Genomic DNA, 20,555 nt, shown 5'->3' on the forward strand with positions numbered 1-20,555 from the left:
TTTTATAGTGAAAATCCATCTAAAGCCAACAATAGTAGCATTAGGAGGATGGTCCACAAGGTCCATGTTTGACATCTCATTAAGGCATTAAACTCATTATCCATGGCTTGTTTTCAATGTGAGCACTGAATAGCTTGCTGAACAATCTTGGGAATTCGAGTAACAAGGTCAATAGGTGTCTGAACTTTAATACTAAGAGCAGAAGGTTTAGCAATTTGTGCTTTGGACCTAGTCACCATTTGATGAGTGTTAGTGGAAGGAGGTTGGGCAGGGGTAAAAGGTAAACACACTTCAATCCCAAAATTTGATGAGTGTTAGTATTTTCATGTGAAATATCAGGAGTAGGAGACCTATTTTCATTATTCAGAGAAGTTTGTGTTGTTGTAGTATTCTCATTTAAAAAACACGTGATTATCTGCAGCAAATTTTGAGTGATGATAGGCACATGCAATAATTGTGACAAAATAAAGCGTATTTTATGATCTTTATCAATGAGATTAGAAGAACCACAAGAAAGGATGGGAGTACCTTGTCCATTACCTACATATAATGTATCTGAATCATGCATTGATGGAGTCATGGTTAAAAGATTTAACGAATCTGGAGTTACATGGTGACTTGCTCCAAAAACTGCATACCAAAAAGCTTCACTATGAGTGGATGGAATAACAAGGTAGGCACAGAATTGATGAAATGAAAAAGGTGGTGATGGAGAATGCATTGTGGAGTAGAGAATTTGTTGAGAAGGTTGTGCAGAAGATGAATATGAAACTTGAAAATTTGGATCAAACACGTGAAAGCAGTTTTGTATCACATATCTTTGTTTACCACATAATTGACATTGTGGTCTTGATGTTGAATAAAAGAATCTACCATCACCACGTCCTCTTCAAGCAGGAACTCCTCTACCAGATTGATATCCAAATGGTGAAAAAGTCTAAACCAGATTAGCCATTGGAATAGAGTCTTGGGGTCTGTTGTACCTTTCCAGCATGTCATCGTATGCTTTAAGAAAAGATTCTACTTCTAAAACTTTATGAGAGCTCAGTCTTGACATAACAGATGTATTGAAGATAATATACTCTTCAAGTAGTCTATCAAAAATAGCAGAGATGTGATCATCTTCTAAAATTTTGTACCCAACAATATGTAAAGAATCTACTAGTTGTTGAATACCGGCCAAATATTTATGAATAGTACTAGTTTTTCTAATAGACTTGAGTTATGCCTTCAAGCTTTGAATTCGAGTTGCTGATAATTTAGAGAAATAGTCATTGAGAGTATTTCAAATCTCATAAAAGTAATGATAATTGATGATTTTATTTTTGAAAATTGTTGAAACTGATGCAAGAATTCATGTGGATAGTGTGAGATCATCAAGTCTCCAAATTTTGTATTCAGCAGTCTTTGTCTGTCTTCTTTGCAGCATCTTCCTTAAAGCGTTGCGGAATCTTAGATGCATATAAGTGATCTTCTAAGCTCAAACTTTGAATTGTAAGTAAAATATCATGCTTTCAAGTGTTGAAATTATTGCCGTCTAATTTTCCAATAACAGGAGAGATTCCTTTCTTTGAAGATGAAGAATCAGGGGTATGTCTAAATGAGCACAATAATTATGTGCATATTGAACGTGCCACTTTATATACATCATTAGATTTTATTAAATAAAAATCAAAGATTAATATAAAAGAAGAGCATTGATAGACTGTAATAAATACAGAATATCCTAGTACATAAATAGATATCTTTTAATATACAATACTTTAAATGATAACATAATTTTTTATTTTTAAATAAATAAATATAAAATATATAAATACAAAATGTATAAATATTTTTTGAGAAAATTCCACTCCTCTCTCCTGTGAGATGCTAAAATGACACTCCCCTTCCCTCTGTTTATAAAATGTACATTTTTCTCCCTTATAACTTTTAAAAAACCTCATCTTTAATCTATTTTAAATCTTTTGTGTTAGCTAATGTTAAATTTATCTATTTTTTGAAAAATAATTTATTTAATACAAAAATTTTATTTTTTTATCATTAAATATTGTTTATCAGAATACTATTTAATAAATTATTTTTTATTAATTAAATTATATTTTTACAAAAATATTTTATAAAAAATCTAATAATTAAATTATTTTTTTCTAAGATATCTTTTAATAATTTTTTAATTATTAAATTATGATTTTACCAAAATTTTTGTTAATAATTTTTTTATATTTTATTATTAATTTTTCGATATCAATGTATATTATTTTAACATTAAATAAAAAAATTTTACCATTGTTAATATGTATAACAATTAATATATTTTGATATTGAAAAATAATCTTACTAATATTTTTTTAATATTAAAATAATATATATTGATATCGAAAATTTAATAGTAAAGTATAAAAAAATTGTTAACAAAAATTTTGATAAAATCATAATTAATTAAAAAATTATTGATGGGTATTTTAGAAAAAAATAATTTAATTATTAAATATTTTAAAAATATTTTGATAAAAATACAATTTAATTAATAAAAAAATAATTTATTAAAGAGTATTTTGGCAAGCAAAATTTAATAATAAAAAATAAAATTTTTGCTAAAGAGTATTTTTGTAAAAAATAATTTATTTTTCCTTGAAAAATGGATAAAGTTGACATTAGTTAACACAAAAAATTTAAAATGGATTAAAAAAGAGGTTTTTTAAAAGTTAGAAGAGAGGAGAATGTACATTTTATAAATAAAAGGGAGGAGAGTGTCATTTTAACATCTCACAGGGAAGGAGAGAGGAATTTTCTCATATTTTTTATTCATTAAAATTAACTATTATAAAAAAATTTTTTTATAATATTAAAAATCATATTAAAAAAATATTTTTTACTGTAAGATAAAAATATAAAATAATTAAATTTTACTTATCTGGTTGTTTATCACTTATCCTTTATTTTTTTCCAATCATATTAACATATTTAATGTCAACAATTAAGGATAATTAATTATAGTAATCTGTGGGCAGGATCCGGTATTCCCGATTGCTGAGTTACAAGCAAAATGGGTTGCAAGGATTCTATCTGGCAAAATTGTGTTGCCTAAAGAAGAGGAGATTATGAAATCCATTCAACAACATTATCAATTCATTCAAGAAAATGGGTTGCCCAAAGGCTTCACTCACTTCCTTGGTTCATTTCAGGTTTGCATACACTTGTTTTACTCATTATTATAAAAATGATTATATTATGTATACATCAAAATTAGCTATGAGTATAAAATATATATTGAAATATAAATATTTTTTTAAAAATAAATTAAATTTATATATATATTTATACATAAATATATTGATAGTTGATTTTAGTAGTTAATTTTGGTGTACAAATTATATTTTTATTATAAAAAATGTTAGAATAAAGTGATAAATAGATTTCTAAAAATTTACCTTTCGAATAGATTAGTCTCTAAAAAAAATACTTATAAAGTATCTCAATATAGCAGATGTGAGCACAGTACTTTCAAATTAATTCCTATAATTAGCATAAAATATCTTAATTTAAATTAACTTGTCCACATTTATTATCCTTAAAAACTTTATTAATATTTTTTTTAAAAATTAGTCTGTCCAAAATATAAATTTTTAAAATTGTCACTTTACTCAAAATGTTATATTCACACTAAATCAGATTTAAGTATTTATTTTTTTTGCGAGTAAATTTTCTTGCGCAAAACAAAGGATCAAGACAACAAGAATACAAACAAAAGGTTATCAAAAATGATTGTTGTTGTGTATTTTACCTCTAAAATGAGTAGGCCCTATTCAAGTTGAAGGATCTGTCTTTAGTAAGCTCAAGCCTTTTGAGTTTTTCTAATATACACAAAAATAATTTACAAATGTACCTCAAATTAAGGTTTAATAATAATTATTATTTTTTCACATCTACCACAAATATTTTTAAAATTCATCTAATAAAATCCTAATTTCTCATCGCACTTTTCAATCTATCCACGAAGCCACCGCCACCTGCTCCACTCTTCTCTGGTCTCTGTTATTACCGTCACCGTCCAATCCGACACTCGCTGCCAGTCTCAGCCCATCTCGCGGCGTCGCTATTAAGCTCTTTCTCTCCGTCGTTCATTCTCAGTATCTCTGTTCTATCTTCTCTCTTCTCTCTTCGAGTCGTCGTCAGCGCCGTGGTGCTCCGTCTCCCCTTCATCTTCCACTTCCAGAGTTCCAATAGAGCCTCAGCCTCAGGTATGAATTTGCTTCATTGATTTCACTTTTTTCCGTTCCTTTTATGTTCTTGTAGTATGAATCTGCTTCATTGAACTCATTCAATTATTTTTTTGTTCTACTTGTTTTTTGTTTAGGTTTTCCATACGAATTTGTTTCATTGATTTCATTCAGTTATTTTTTTTTGTTCTGTTTATTTGGTTGTTTGAATTTTTTTGGGTTCTGTTTATGAGGGTTAAAAAATTTTGGAATTTGTTGTTATGATTCTGATTTCAATTTATGTGTTTATGATTCTGTTCATCATGCTCTAGTTTTCACCATTATAAATATTTTTTTTATTCAATTGCCCTTCTCCATCATTATTTAGCAGCTGAATCATACTGCGCTCTGTTTTAATGAGTGATTTTGTTCTGCATGGGGCAGGAACATATCTGACTTCCGCGATTCACATTATATTCCTGGAACAAACACGATTCAGACTCCTAGAACCAACCACTAAACACTGATCGATATTTTGGCCAATCGAAAAGAAGAGAAGAATAAATGAAAATTCGTTCTCCATCAAGGAACGAAACCAGATATTTTTTCCATGCAAGTTGTGGCAGCACTAACATAGTGAACTTGCTCAAACTATAGCATAAACATTGCTTGTCTCGTTTTGATTCTGCATAGCAAAATGTTAAAGGAACTATAGGGAATTTTAGAGGAAGCAAATTCTATTATGCAAGTTGAGTAGAATTAGGAGTCAATTATCAGGCTTTGAATGGTTTGTATATTCTGAATCACAGTTACTAAGTATTTTTTGGAGTTTCTTGTGAATCACCATATGTTCATTTTTATAACTATGCATGAAAGTCTCTAAATTTTTTGAAGTTCTTATATTAATCCTTCTAATTTAACACAGAAAACAAAAAATTGGAGATCAATTATAGTTTTAATCTTCATCTTATAGTTATTTTAATTTTAGTCTTGTTTCTTATAGTTTTAATCCTCTTCTTTTTGCATTTTTAGTTGGGTAGGTGATCAATTATTTCTATCTGTTACTTTCATCATTCACGCATAAGGCCATTAGAAGTTACAAATTTTAGATCTAATGGAAAGGATACTGATAATTTACATGCAATTTGGGTGGTAAATCCAAAAAATATAAATTAACTTTCTTTGATAATATTACTTTTCTGTAAAATTACATATTGATGTTTCTATGCTATTTAACTTTTTTTTTGAAAGACTTATTCAGCATCTATAGCCATCACTATAAGCACTGAAGTTTGAAAGAATAATTTTATCAAGGCTACAAATCTTTATAGTTGTTTCGGATGTTTTTGCAACAGCATTCGGCACTTTGGAGGATGCATCTTTACAATTGTTTCAGATGTATTAGCTGAAGTATCTGTCACTTTTGATCTTATTAAGGGCCTTCTGAGGAACTGAAATTTCAATTCTCTTGGTTTTATCTTCCCAAGCAATTTCCATCTTCTAGGTTTAATCTGTCCTAGCAATTTCATCTGCTCTTTTTTGTACTTCTTTGTTGCATACCAGCTCCCACCTTACCATCCCAAGCCATACCTATATATCAGTACAGTGTTAACTCGAAAAAATGAATTATACATATGACCCACTAAATTATAAAATAGAATAACAACGATCAAGTCTTTTCCAACTATATGGATCAAAAGATGTAATCAAGGACTATCAATCTATCATAAACTGTGCATAGAGTACAGAGAAGTGACTAAATTTACGTCTTCCTTAATAGTTTTATTTATAGTTTTTGCAGTTTGCTTCTGGCATTCCAATTGGGTATTCTACATCTAATCTACTCTTTTTTCATTAGGGTTTATAACAATCTTCATCCATGATCAAACCACCTAAAAGGAGATTCTATGGTCTTTTTTAAAACAAATGCTACTCCAATTATCTTTCTGATTCATTAATAACTAAAAATATCATATCTAATGTATCCTCACTCATCTCACAATATCTTTATGCAAAATTGGCCATTCTGTTGTTAGCTTTTAACCGCACAATACTCAGTATCTCAAATTTCTGTTGGATGATGCTCTAATACACTTAAATTGCATGTGATGGAATGATATCTCATTTATGAAGCACCAAGTATCAATACATCATCTGCGAAGCCTTGTTCATATCAAACTTGTACACCGAAACTCCATAAGCTCACAAAAAATTTTCATTAAAAAAAATTAACAAGTTAAAGAAGAAACCCACAATAGAACCCAAAGCTATTCAGATATTTGATTTGAAGATAAATGATAATGAAGAGATGAGGTTATTTGAGCAAAATCAATCACATCTACAAACTAACAAAGCAAAAGCGAAATATTATAGCAAATTGTTCGGCTTCATTATCTTTAATTTTTAACTTTACCGTACTCTATCTCTGCAATATGTTCAATGTTGCTTTTATTTTCATCCCAAACCCAAAACGCCAACCTTTAGCAGACCCTGTTTGCACTTTATACAATGTATAAGAACCCCCAAAGTTACAATTCAAAGGAAAAAAAAAGAAAAAAAAAACAAACAAATTCTCACTCCATTTTTTGCTCCACCATTCCTCAAGAACAACAAATCTCAAACCAGCAAACACAAATATCAGGTTATCAGCATTGCAAAAATGGAGATATTATCATAATTGTGGACACTGTTAGGGTTACTCACCGTTCTGCAAAATTGCTTCTATCCCAGATTCTCTCTCTGCTTCACTTTCTATACGAATCAGCGCAAGATCTGCTATCTCCTTACGCATAGATTGAGATGCTCAAGTTCAAGGACTACAGCGGTGTCGACCTCATTGAGTTGAACCTGGTGCAGATGAAACGAATTCACAAGATTTCGATGGAATGAGAAAAAAAAAAACGACGAGAATCGCAAGAATTTCGATGAAATCGCGAAATTAAATAAAGACATAGAGGGTACCTGGTGTGGAAGATGGGAGAGGATGAAGCCGCAGGGTGATTGGTGGTCTTCCATGAAGGTGTTGATAGGTTTTCTTTTTGAAAAGTTCTTCTGGGAGCTGAGCTGAAACTGAATAGAGATAGGAACAATCTACGCTGATACAAGGGTTTTATTATCGGGCAAATTTAAAATATGAAAAATTTGTTATTTTTTAATATAAATTTTAATAAATTATTTATAGATTAAATATAAACCATTAGATCTGTTATTAATCTAATCTAATGCTTTAAATTGTATGGTACATTAGATAAACTTAAAAGACCTGAACTGATTTTAGACGGTCCCCAAGTTGAATGCGGAATAATGTGTCTTATTATTAATTAATTTATTTGAAGTATGACATTTGTTGAAGTTAATTTAGCTATATAACCTATATTACATGTTTTAATTTATCTATTTATATATTGCTGTGGCAGCGTGATTATAAACATTGGTTAGCAGAACAAGTTGGGGTACCTCCTTTGGAGGATTGGAGGGATGCAATGTATGTACATAATATTAAGAGTTTCTTCGAAATGAATGGAGGGTTTAGAGACGAATGGAATGATCATTACTCGGACGATGCTATCATTAAAACAAAGAAAGTACGAGGAGACAAAGTATATTTTATATAATGTATATAATGGAGTTAATTTGAAATTAAAACTAAATTATAGGTAACTAATTAATTTTAAATAGTTTTTAATTTGAAATTTAAATCAAATGTTAAGATTAATGTCGGTTTTGAAAACAAATAAATTACCTTTTTCTCTCACCTCTCCCTCTCAATACAGTTTGTCACTCAACGTTTTATGCCTTTTTCATGAAATTTCGCCGGTACACTAACGCTACAGTCACCAGCCGCCATCGAAAATTGCGCCGACACTGTTCCGACTGGTGTCGTTGCCGCACAGGCCACCGCCAAAGGAGGACGCGCATATTCTGTAGGTCAAACTAACGGCACCGCAGCAACCCGGACATCTAGTGCCTCCGTCATAGCCGGTGTGTGCCTTCTTCCCGACACCGTCCTCATCTCCTCCGATGCGCCTTCGCTTTCTCCCATTCCTTCCAGTCTCTTCTCACCAATGATACCACTATGCTCCTTTTCTTCTTCGGATCCAAGCGTAGTTAGCTTCTTTCATGATTTGAGCCCTATGCTTTACAACATTGTCGCTTTTGTCATAACTAGTCCTTTCAAATTATGTTTCACCACAATAATAGTTTCTTCTGTTTATTCATCTTCTTTTTCTATTTTAATGGTCAATTTAGGATGGTCATTTTATTAGGTATGCGGATGGTTATTTTATTTTTATGTGGATGATTATTTTGATTGGATTGAATTTAGTTATATATAATTAAAATCTGTTAGATGTTCAATTCATTAGGTATGCGGATGATTATTTTTATCCTTAAGTGGATGGTTATTTTTATTAAGGGTGAGTGGCGTGTGACAAGCCAAGTAGCGACGGTGAAATGAGATAATTATTGATGAAGATGGGATGACTGCCGGTTGAAAAAGAAGAGGATATTGAAAGATCTCATATGGTTATTTTTTTGAAATAAAAAATTGAATTTTTTAAAAATTTGAAATTTAAAATTAGAGAATTTAAAATTTAAAATTTGATGTGAAATAACTGAATAAGAATTTTTAAATTTATTATTTTGTGGATAATTTTCATTTTTAATTTATATTGGACTAAATAAATAGCTTATTATAAACATTGTACAAATATCCCATTGGCAAGAGAGCTCTTGAAACAAAGCAATTGCATTCTTAGAGTGAAAGTTAATTTTGATTCGGATTGTCTCAAATAATATACATCATCTAAGTTAATTTGGTATAGTGCTTTTTCGATCACATCGTGCCTTGTATAATTTAGTTCTTGAAATTGAATAACAATTTAAAAGAATTTAAACACAATTTAACTCTCCTTTTATTTGTCTACTAAAAATTCTTTCGATTATCAATTAAATTGAAGGTTTTCGAATTTACGGAGTTACGTAAATTTGAGTAATGGACTTCATCCACAGTCTTCGATCCCTACATTTTGAAAGAAAATTGAGATTGAAAGATAAAATTTAAGAGATTGAGATTAAATTAAATTTTTGTATTATATTTATATAAAATGTATACTGAACTGAATTATATTTTAGTATTATGTTTAGTTTAAGATAAATATGAAAATTTGAGGAATAGATTTAAAATTTAAAAAGTTAAACAAGGATATTTTAAAAAAAAAATTATTAAAAATTTAATTTTTATCTCCAAAAATTTTAATTTTTTGTATCTCCATTTTCTATAAATACTAAAGAGACCAAATTTTTGTGTCACGAATCTCTCTGACTATCAAATACAATATCAAATTGCAATTTTTAAATTTCAGTCTCAATCTATAAAATAAATGTTACCTTTGAGTTCAGTGAAAGATTGTAACTACAACAAGAATGACAAAACACTCTTATTTGATACTAAAGTAAACAAAGTAAGTAAGCACAAGATATTAGGATCTATATTTTAGGGAATTAGCTAAAAAAATGTTAAGAGGCCAATACTTTATATTAATATTAATTAATATTTTAAATTAATATTTTATTTTTATATTATTAAAATTTAAAATTTAGTATTACTTAATAATAATAACAACAATAAATTTTATTAGTCATGTAGTATTAATTTTTGAGGAAGAGTCTTAATCGCAAAATTATCTGAATCAGATCGATTGAATTAGAAATCCGATAAACTCATGGACTGACCGGTCGCATGACCTGCACGTCTCCACAGTACACCAGTGGAGATGCTAAATCACAGTAAAATAACCTTGTGAATTAATTCACAAAAATGTAACACTTCGAACTCGAACCACGTATAAAATAGAGATAGCAATATCACCCGAATTTACGAGTACTCACCCATAGTACAAAGCTTCTGCACTCTTATCATTAAGCCAAACTTATTTCTTACTCTATTGTAGGTTAATAATAAAAAATATATATAATAACCAAATTCACATGAATAATGTTCTAAGTCTATAATCTTATAATAGTTCATATGTGTAAAGTTAATTTTATTTATATATAATTTTTTTAATTTTTTTTAGATTAAACCTATTTAATACTAATAATATATATATATATATATATATATATATATATATATATATATATATATATATATTAAAGCAACGAGTTAATAATATAAAATATTAAACATTAATTTTTATTTTTAAATTGTATTATAATTTTATATATTTATTTAATTATTATCGAATTAAACAGTTCAACCACTAATCCATCAATTGAACTATTAACCAACTCAATAATTTTATGGATTGATTATCGATTCGATTTTAATAGCTATATTTTGGTAATACCTTGAAGTTGCATGGTGCAACCGGCCTCGCGATATTAATAACACCACCTTGGCATCTTTCTATAATATTGTTTTATAAAATTAAAAATTCATTGTATTTAAGAGGCAATGAAACTTTAATAAAAATATTAGACTATTACAAAATGGCCATTTGACACTATAATGAGACTTTTTGTTTTATTTATTGGTAATTGGCAACTAAGGATAAGACATGAAATAAGTAAGAGCCTAATTCTAGAATTATATATCGGTCCCGCTACGTTACTAATAGCATATTTGCCAACTTATACCAACTCTTATTTATAATTGTATTTTATGGAAATGTCTTCGTGAATGTGTCTAATAAAAATGTTTTTTTTATGGTTGTGTTTAATAAAAGTGTTTTTATAGATATATTTTTTAGATGTGTCTCTTTATATATGTATTTAAATATAATAATTAATTATTATTGACAATAAGTTGGCAGATAATATGTTGGTACCCTATACTTTTCCATTATATATATACTACACATAAAAATGTTAAAGAATGTTTTAAGCCTCTATAAAACCTACCTTACCTCAACCTTATGATTTCAATTTTCAAGACAATAAAAGGGGAGAGATTTATGGCTAAAAATGATGCACGATATGCAATTGCATTGTTGATAATTATAATAGTAGTTATTTGTTCTGTTATTATGGGATTCCATGACACTATTTTTGAACAACGTTGGACTACACCTTATTATATTGGATCTGATCTGTTGAAACCATGTATAGCTAGATGCCATAGAAACTTTCCTTATCACGAGATTACTAGGTTTTTGTGCATTCGGAAATGCTATGATCACCATGGATCGAATAAGTTAAGTAAGTAGTAACAGTAAGTGTCTAATTTATTTTGAATTCTTTGGAGTTTGTATAATATATGATAAATATTTGTTGTGTTCTAAGACTTAATCCTTTTTTTTCCCTTACCAAATTAATCCGTTATAGATTTGAGCTCTATTTAAGAGTTTGTCGTTGGTCGATAAATTATTGCATATACAAGATGTAATTCGAACCTCCCATACTTATTTAAATAGATTAATAAATAACTATTAAACCAACCCAGTTGGTTAACTCTTTTTTTGTTTACTATAAGATGTATTTGAGTTTTTTGTTCAAATAAAGAAGGGATTCATGTATGTTTTCTGAATTTGGGAATTTTAAGAGTTTCTTCGAAATGAATGGAGGGTTTAGAGACGAATGGAATGATGATTATTGGGATGCTATCATTAAAACAAAGCAATTGCATTCTTAAAGTGAAAGTTAATTTTGATTCGGATTGTTTCAAATAATATACATCATCCAAGTTAATTTTGTTATTGAAATTGAATAACAATTTAAAATATTTTAAACACAATTCAACCCTCTTTTTATGTGTCTACTAAAAATACTTTCCATTATCAATTAAATTGAAGGTATTTAAATTTAGGGAGTCAGTTACCTAAATCTGAGTAATGGACCTCATTCATAGTTTTCGGTCTTTTTGACTGCGTTTAGAAGGAAGATTGAGACTGAAAAATAAAAACTGAGAGACTGAGACTAAATCTTATATTTGATGTAAAATATACTGAACTGAATTATATCTCAATATTATATTTATTTTAAGATAAATATAGATATTTGAGGGATAGATTTAGAATTTAAAAAGTTCAACAAAAATATTTTTAAAAATAAATGTTATTAAAGTTTTAGTTTCTGTTTTTTATCAATTTCTTTAGTCTTTAGGGAGCCAAAGCTTGGCTTGACTAATAAAATAAGGCTCGCGCAGGGGCGCTCACGTTTTTTGGCTGAGCCGTATCTTGCTGGGTGGGACCGAGAGCAAGAAAGGAAGGGGGACAACCATGCATGGTACTTCTCGACCGTGTCTCCGAAGAACAGTTGAACGAGCGACTCATGAATGCTGTCGGGTTGGATGAGCCAATAACTCGAACGCGTTCGGTCTGTTTTTTGAGCAAGAATCACAACGTTACCTTACCTTCACTATGATACGGACTCCAAATTTTCAAAAATTTTAATTTCTTGCATCTCCTCTTTCTGAAAGTATTGAAGGGACTAAACTTTCGTGTCATGAGATTGAAATTCTAATTTTAGTCTCTCTGACCACTAAATACAATATCGAATTACAGTTTCCAAATTTCAGCCCCAAGCAATCGCTAAAAATAAATGTTGCCTTTGAGTTCAGTGGAGGATTGTAACGACTACAACAAGAGTAACAAGACACTCTTATCTAATACTAAAGTAAACTAAGTAAGCGAGCGCAAGATATTAGGGTCTATATTTTAGGTAATCAACTAAAAAAAATGTTAAGAGACCAATATTTTATATTAATATTAATTAATATTTTAAATTAATATTTTATTTTTATACTATTAGAATTTAAAATTTAGTATTAGTTAATAATAATAAATTTTATTACTCAAATAGTATTATTTTTTGAGAAAGAGCCTTGGTGGTACCTTGAAGTTGCATGGTGCAACCGGCCTCGCGATATAATAACACCACCTTCGCATCTTTATATAATATTGTTTTATAAAATTCATTGTATTTAAGAGGCAATGAAACTTTATTTAATAAAAATATTAGACTATTACAAAATGACCATTTGACACTATAATGAGACTTTTTGTTTTATTTATTGGTAATTAGCAACTAAGGACGAGACATGAAGTAAGTAAGGGATATCCTAATTTTAGAATTATACTACACATAAAAATGTTAAAGGTGGTTTTAACTTTTAAGCCTCTATAAAACCTACCTTCCCTCAACCTTATGATTTCAATTTTCAAGACAAGAAAAAAGGGGAGAGATTTATGGCTAGAAATGATGCACGATATGCAATTGCATTGTTGATAATTATAGTAGTAGTTATTTGTTCTGTTATTATGGGATTCCATGACACTATTTTTGAACAACGTTGGACTACACCTTATTATGTTGTTGGATCTGATCTATTGGATCCATGTATAGCTAGATGCAATAGAAACTTTCCTTATGATGCAGTTAATAGGATTTTTTGCCTTTGGAGATGCTATCATCACCATGGATAAGTTAAGTAAGTAGTAATAGTAAGTATCTAGTTTATTTTGAATTCTTTGGAGTTTGTATAATATTATATGATGAATATTTGTTGTGTTCTAAGACTTAATGCTTTTTTTTTCTTACGATATTTTTTAATTCGACAGGTTAAAAATTAATCTGTTATGGATTTGAGTTCTATTTAAGAGTTTGTTATTGGTCAATAAATTATTGCATACACAAGATGAGATTCGAACCTTCGATACTTATTTAAATAGATTAGTAGACAGTTACTAAATCGTTAACTAGTTGGTTAACTCTTTTCTTGTTTACTATAAAATGTATTTGAGTTTTTTGTTCAAATAAAGAAGTGATTCATGCATGTTTGCTGATTTTGGGATTTTTAATGTTTTTGTTTTACCATTCTTACTTTCTTATATCAAATAGTTTAATTATGAGAAAGGATAGAAAACAACTTTAAGTTAATAAATATTTATTAATTTCAATTTTTTAATTCTAAAAATTCTCATTTTTTAAACGATTTAGGTTTAAGATTTATAATTTATAATTTAAGATTTAGTGTTAAGAATTTATGATTAGTATCTAGAATTTAATATCAACAAAATAATTTTAAAAAAATTAGCCGATATTAGTTAAAAAAAAAAATTAGCTCCTTAAGATTACTCTTTAATTATATTTGAATTTTAATAATTTAATTGTCCTACTTTTTATAAGGCAATAGTAGCTACTTAATTAGATTACAATCAAATGGAGTAAAATGTTATGTAATGAAATTATTATCATAGCTTTTTTTTTCTCTATTTTTCCTAAATTAATAATAACGTTTATTATGGTTGTATTTTCATTTCGTAGTTTTTATGAATAATAGCATCCTTATTAGCTTTTTCTTTATCTTCATTATTATTATTATTATACCTAGATCCCCATTTCCACATTACATTTTGAATATTTTTTCAGAACAAATAGAACAAATACACATGAAAAAATATAAAGAGATCCAAATTTTAAAAATAGTCTGATACACCCAAATGTTTCACAAGTCAAAATTCCATTTAAAAATTTGTATATGTAGTAATAACTCAAAAGACAAAGGCAAAAATTTGTATATGTGATTGTAATTTTATGTCGGACTAGAAGAAGGTTAGATGATGGAAAGATAATTCTGATTTATAGAAATAATATTTATTATCATTATCTATACTCTCTTTTACGTTATAATCATTCTTTAATAGGCGTAGCTTTTTTGCTTCTCTCTATATATAATACTTGTGATTGTTAAATACATTATCTATTTCAGTACTTATATAAAATAAATCAATATTACTATATAATATATTGTATTTTCAAAATTTGTCGAATTCAAACGGCCGGCAATTAAACTTAACTAAAATAATAAATTAATCTAAATCAATGTATGCCTTGCTAAAATAAGAGGTTTTTGTTTTGTTTGTATCGGTATTTGCAACTCTAAGTATAAAACTATAAATAAAGACACCAACTATAAGCAAGGAATAATGGAATATACAAATAATAATATTAAGAAAGATTTAAGTGTAAAATCCTTTTAAATTTAATATAGGTGTAAACCATAAAACTAAATTATTAATCAAGATGTGACAATAGTCACCAAAAAAAAAATCAGTCACCAAAAAAAAAAAATCAAGATGTCACAAGACCTAAGCGTTTCTAATCCTATTGAATATAAATATCTAAATAAGAAGAATAAGCTAAGATTAAGTAGTAAATCTAAGTCGTTTCGAAGTTAAGTTCATTTTTCAATTTTTTTTCGCAAATTATTGGACATTATCCACAATAAAATGAAATAAAAAAGATTAATAATTAAGTGATGAGGTGATTAAAAGCAAACATCACGCAAATAATTTACACATAAATTACATTCTCTATCAATTAAAATAAGATATCACAATTTTAATGCAAAATTTAACAAGTTCCTATCCTTAAGGGTATATTTGGAATAAAATATTTTAAAATTAATGATGTACAGTAAAAATTAATTTTATTTAAAAATTGATATAATAATCCAATTTTACATGTTTATCGTTTATTTACCACTCTTTTTTAATTACTACCAATAAACGCAGTTAAGCACCGGCATAGCTGGTTAGTCCAGCCTCTTATATATATATATATATATATTCAAAGATAAAAATACTCGAATCTGTGACCTCTAAGTGAGTATGAAATACTATGTCATTTGAGATATAATTCGGTTAGCTAAAGTTATATTATAGTTAAAGGGTACGTGAAAATAACTTTTAATATTTTAAAACATAAAATTATTTTAATTGCAACTAAATCCTTTAAAAAATAGAGGGACTTGAATTTAGTTATAATTTAAATTCGTGGGATTTACAAATCAATTAAATTCCCTTTTTGTTATCACTACTTCTAAACAGAGGATTTGATTTTCAAATCAAATTAATTCCGATTTCAAGAGATTCTAAACACACGTTAACTCAAAGATCAGTATTATCAATTGTTTTGAATACATAAACTAAAAAATACATAAATTTTAGTTGCATAACATATAAATTATTTTGAATTATGTTGTTTTTAGTTGTATAACAAAGAAGAAATTTTTTTTGTTAAAAACATATAAAATTTAGTTGCTTAACACAGTTCTGTTTTCTTTCCTTTTTCTCTTCAAAAATTTGTGTTTTACCCTAAAAATTTTTATATATTATTTATTATTATAAAATTCTGTGTTTTTTTTCAACAAATTTGTGTGTTTTTTTCATATATACTATTCAAAAAGTTGTGTTTACCTTCAAAATATTTTTGTGTCTAGTCACCAAAAAAAAAATATTTTTGTCTTATTGTCAATAAATTTATGTATTTTTCTTTGTTTCTCTTAAAAAAGTTGTATGGTTACCTTTTAAAAAATTTATGTGTTTATTATCATTGATAAATTTCTGTACGAACAGAACAAAAAAGAAAGACAAAAAGAGGATGATCGAATAGAAGAAAGACGAGTCCAATTTTATTTCTCAATGATTCATTTATGAAATTGCATAGGGTTAAAAAGTAGTGGAAAAATTGGCGTTATTAGAGAAATGATGAGAAAAAATTATGAGGATTTTGGGGCTAGTAGAAACAATGGTTGTTAATTTGAAAGAACATGAAGTAAACAGAATATGGAGCAATATTGACTATGAGGGGACATGGTGGCATAAGTAAATAGGTCAATGCTATAGTACTTTTGAGATTGTGCCTAACTTACTAAAAAAGGCAAATAGATAATATTTAATAAATTTTAAATATTTTATTTTTTATTTTAAATATTTTATTTTTTATTTTTAAAAGCAAGTTAGGCAATTTAGACACCATAGTAAAAGAAACCATAAAATTCACCAAATAAATAATGGTGGAGGGTTAGTTTGTGTGTGGGAGAAGGCATTTTTACAGGTACAAGAAGTCATAAAAGGAAATAAATGATATACTAGGTGAGATTTATTATTAGTACTGACAAAGATGTTTTAATTGTACTAGTATATGAACCGAATATTGCAAGTGAGAGAAGGGTGGTTTAGAAAAAGATTGTAGGTGTAAAAGAGAAGGTTTAATTTTTCTACCAAATTATTTGGGGAAATGAAGTCACAATCCTAGAGGAGAGAAATAGTGGGAGGGTTAACAATACATGAATGATGGAGTTCAAGCGATGGCTACAAGATATGGAGGTTGTGGATGTTTCGGTTAACGGTCATAGATTTGCTTAGAGAAATGACGGATGTTCCAACTCAATTGATAGACTCTGAAAGTGAAAGCTCTAAAATGTGCTATTTCAAATCATGTTCTATTGGTTCTAGAAGAGGAATAATCTACTTGGGGCCCAAATCATTCAGGTGGTTAGATGTATGGCTTTCACATTCACAATTTAGAAAAATGTTTTATCAAGAATGGAGAAAAGTTAAGGGACAAATGGTGGCTGAGAAACTTAAAAACATCAAGAGCACACTCAAAGCATGGAATTGAGAGAAATTTGGGAGGATTGATGAAAAAATTAAATGCTTTGAAGAGGAAATTGAAAATGCAAAGATAGTAGATGATGGGATTAATTATGAAGAAAATTTGATAAGAAGAGAAGGGTTAAAGAACCATATTGAAGTATGGTACAAAAGAATGGCATAGTTTTGGAAGCATTAGTCAAGGAAGTGATACATCAAAGAAAAAGATAAAAATACAAAATACTTCCATGTGAAAGCAACGATAAGACAAATAAAAGCATAATTGAGAAAATTCAAGATGGGAGGAGAATGATAAAAAAATCCAGGATCAAACATATTGTGAAAAGATATTTCAAAAACTTATACACTCAGAAACAAATACCAGAAGTTTACTTCCAAGAAGGGTTAGTGCGAAGGATTATAGAAGAACAAACAAAAAGTATAGAAGCAATAAAAGAGACAGTGTGGACATGTGAATCATCCAAAGCACCAAGATCAGATGGATACAAACTAGAATTCATAAAAAAGTTGTGGAAAACGTTCAGGAAGGAGTTCATTGAGATGGTGAAGAGATTCTTTGTAGATAGTCAAATGTCGAGAGATATCAACATGACATGGGTGGCGCTTACAGTGAAATCAGCAGGGGAAAAAAATCAAGGACTTAAGGCCTATCAATATGGTTGGATGTGTATACAAAGTGATTTCAAAAGTGATGGTGGTGCTAGATTAAGGTCGCTTAAGAAAGGACTAGTTGGTAAAACACAATTAGGTTTTGTGCGAAACAGGAAGATTCTTGATGGAGTCTTAATAGCATGTGAGATAGTGCTTGGCTAAAGAAGATAAAGAAAAAAGGAGGTAGTTATAAAATTAGATATGATTCGGTGAGATGGAAGTTCGTAGATCATGTGCTAGACAAGATGGGGTTCGGACATGTATGGAAAGGATGGATTTGAGGTGATGGAATCTGCGGTATATCTATTTTGGTGAATGGCTCTCCAACAAAATCGTTTAACATGCAAAGAGGGTTAAGGCAGGGTGATCTCATATCACCATATTTATTCATCTTGGAAGCAGGAGTTTTAAATAAACTTATTGAAAAGGCAGTGCTAACTCAGAAGGTGAAAGTCATGGAGGTAGAAAAGAAGGTAGCATTGTCATGCTTGCAATTTGCAGATGATACTATCTATTCTGTCCACTGGAAGCAAAGGTGTTGAGAAATTATAGGAAGATTTTGAGATGCTTTGGCATGATGTCAGGACTTACGATCACATTCGACAAGTTCCTAATTATTTTGGTGAATTGTAGTAGTCTGGCAGTGAGAAGTGCAATAGGATATGAGGTAGGATCCTTGCCTATGACATATGTTGGTATTCTGTTGGGTGCTAATGTGAGGAGGATATCTACTTGAAAGCCAGTGCTAGATAAGGTCGAAGAGAAACTAAGTAGTTGGAAGGAAAATTTGTTTTCTAAGACAGGAAGGTTAACCATAATTAGATCGTACTACAAGAAAAACGCTGAATATCGTCAGATTTATCGTCGAATTTATCATCGCAGAATAGCAAAGTTACCGGTGGTTTAGGCGTCAAATTTGTAGTGTCAAAATGTTACCGGCGGATTCTCGTTTTCGACGGTAATAATTAGAGGAAAAACAGAAAAAATAGGCACGACATTTAGGGTTGGATTTACTAGCAAAAAATTTTGACGATAAACCTACTTAGTGGAATGCTGCGTTTTGGTAACCCGTAATGTGTTACCATCGGATTTATCCACCGATAAATTTGATGGTAATTATACCCCAAAATTCGAACTGTGAACCCTCTTCTCCCTCATTTGAATCTCTCTCTCTCTCTCTCTCTCTCTCTCTCTCTCTCTCTCTCTCTCTCTCTCTCTCTCTCTCTCTCTCTCTCTCTCTCTTTCTATATATATATATATATATATATATATATATAACCCTCTTGCCTCCCACCCTCTCATTTCTCTGGCAGCCCCCTCTTTCGTTGGCGCTGTTCGTCATTGCTGTCGGATTCTACCATTACTGCTTCTGTCACCGCTGCTGTCGCCGCTTCTGTCGCCCTCTTCTTCTTGGTGCTGGTGCTCTTCTTTAGGTAATGCTTCTGAAGTTCTCTTTTTCTAAAATAGGAATAAGGTCTGATTTGTTATTATATTTTTGCTTCTGATTTGTTATTATTATTTTGAATTCGTTTTTTTTTGTTCTAATTTGTTATCATAATTTTGGTTCTGATTTGTTATTATAATTGTATTTGTTATTTGATTCTGATTTATTATTATAATTTTGGTTTTGATTTGTTATTATAATTTTATATTCGTTATTTGATTCTGATTTGTTATTATAATTTTGGTTCTAATTTGTTATTATAATTTTGTGTTTGTTATTTTGGTTGTCTGTAAGTTATTTTGCCAATTAGCAGAACACAGATTATTATATGAGTAAACATCATGTGATAAACCATTTTTAAAATAACTAAAACCCTAATTATAAATGTGTTACACATGAGTCCTATATGCAGAGATTGGAAGCCGCAACTGAACAATCTCAGTGCACTGCAGATGATGGCAACAACTCCGCTGCATCAGTCGTCGATCCTGATCTAGTTTGGGACAAGGCCGCATTTGAGCCATACAAGAATCGCGTGTACGGTTGGGATCGTTCTTCGTTGATAACCTTCGAATGTCCACATTTAGACACTCATCTGCCTCTGCCACCAGTCGGCCCATCAATCCCGAGGATGGCATGGTTTTGAGGGAGCAAGTGCTGCTCCTTACCCGGAGCTTTTACTAACAGGCTCAGCAGCTGTGGAAGTATGAGGAGATCCTCTCACGCACGGCAGACACAAATGACCTTAGGTTGGAGTGGAGGCGAGAGCTGGAGTAGTTTTAGCGGATGGAACGACACATGGAGCCGTACGAAGATCAGATGTGCCCTGGTGGCAGCGACGCTGATGGAGGAGCACAG

The 20,555-nt window shown here is 29.5% G+C and overlaps 2 long non-coding RNA genes across 2 annotated transcripts; both read left to right on the forward strand.

The window, feature by feature from the left end:
* Positions 1-3,049: 3,049 nt before the first annotated feature.
* Positions 3,050-5,068, forward strand: LOC112772480 (uncharacterized). The gene is made up of 3 exons (XR_011876683.1): positions 3,050-3,188; positions 4,004-4,244; positions 4,647-5,068. It is a non-coding gene; the product is annotated as an uncharacterized lncRNA (long non-coding RNA).
* A 6,032-nt stretch (positions 5,069-11,100) lies between these two features.
* Positions 11,101-12,714, forward strand: LOC112771520 (uncharacterized). The gene is made up of 2 exons (XR_003187101.1): positions 11,101-11,402; positions 12,349-12,714. It is a non-coding gene; the product is annotated as an uncharacterized lncRNA (long non-coding RNA).
* Positions 12,715-20,555: the final 7,841 nt, after the last annotated feature.

The sequence above is a fragment of the Arachis hypogaea genome, chromosome 18, assembly GCF_003086295.3.
Source record: "Arachis hypogaea cultivar Tifrunner chromosome 18, arahy.Tifrunner.gnm2.J5K5, whole genome shotgun sequence".
NCBI classification, from domain to species: Eukaryota; Viridiplantae; Streptophyta; class Magnoliopsida; order Fabales; family Fabaceae; genus Arachis; species Arachis hypogaea.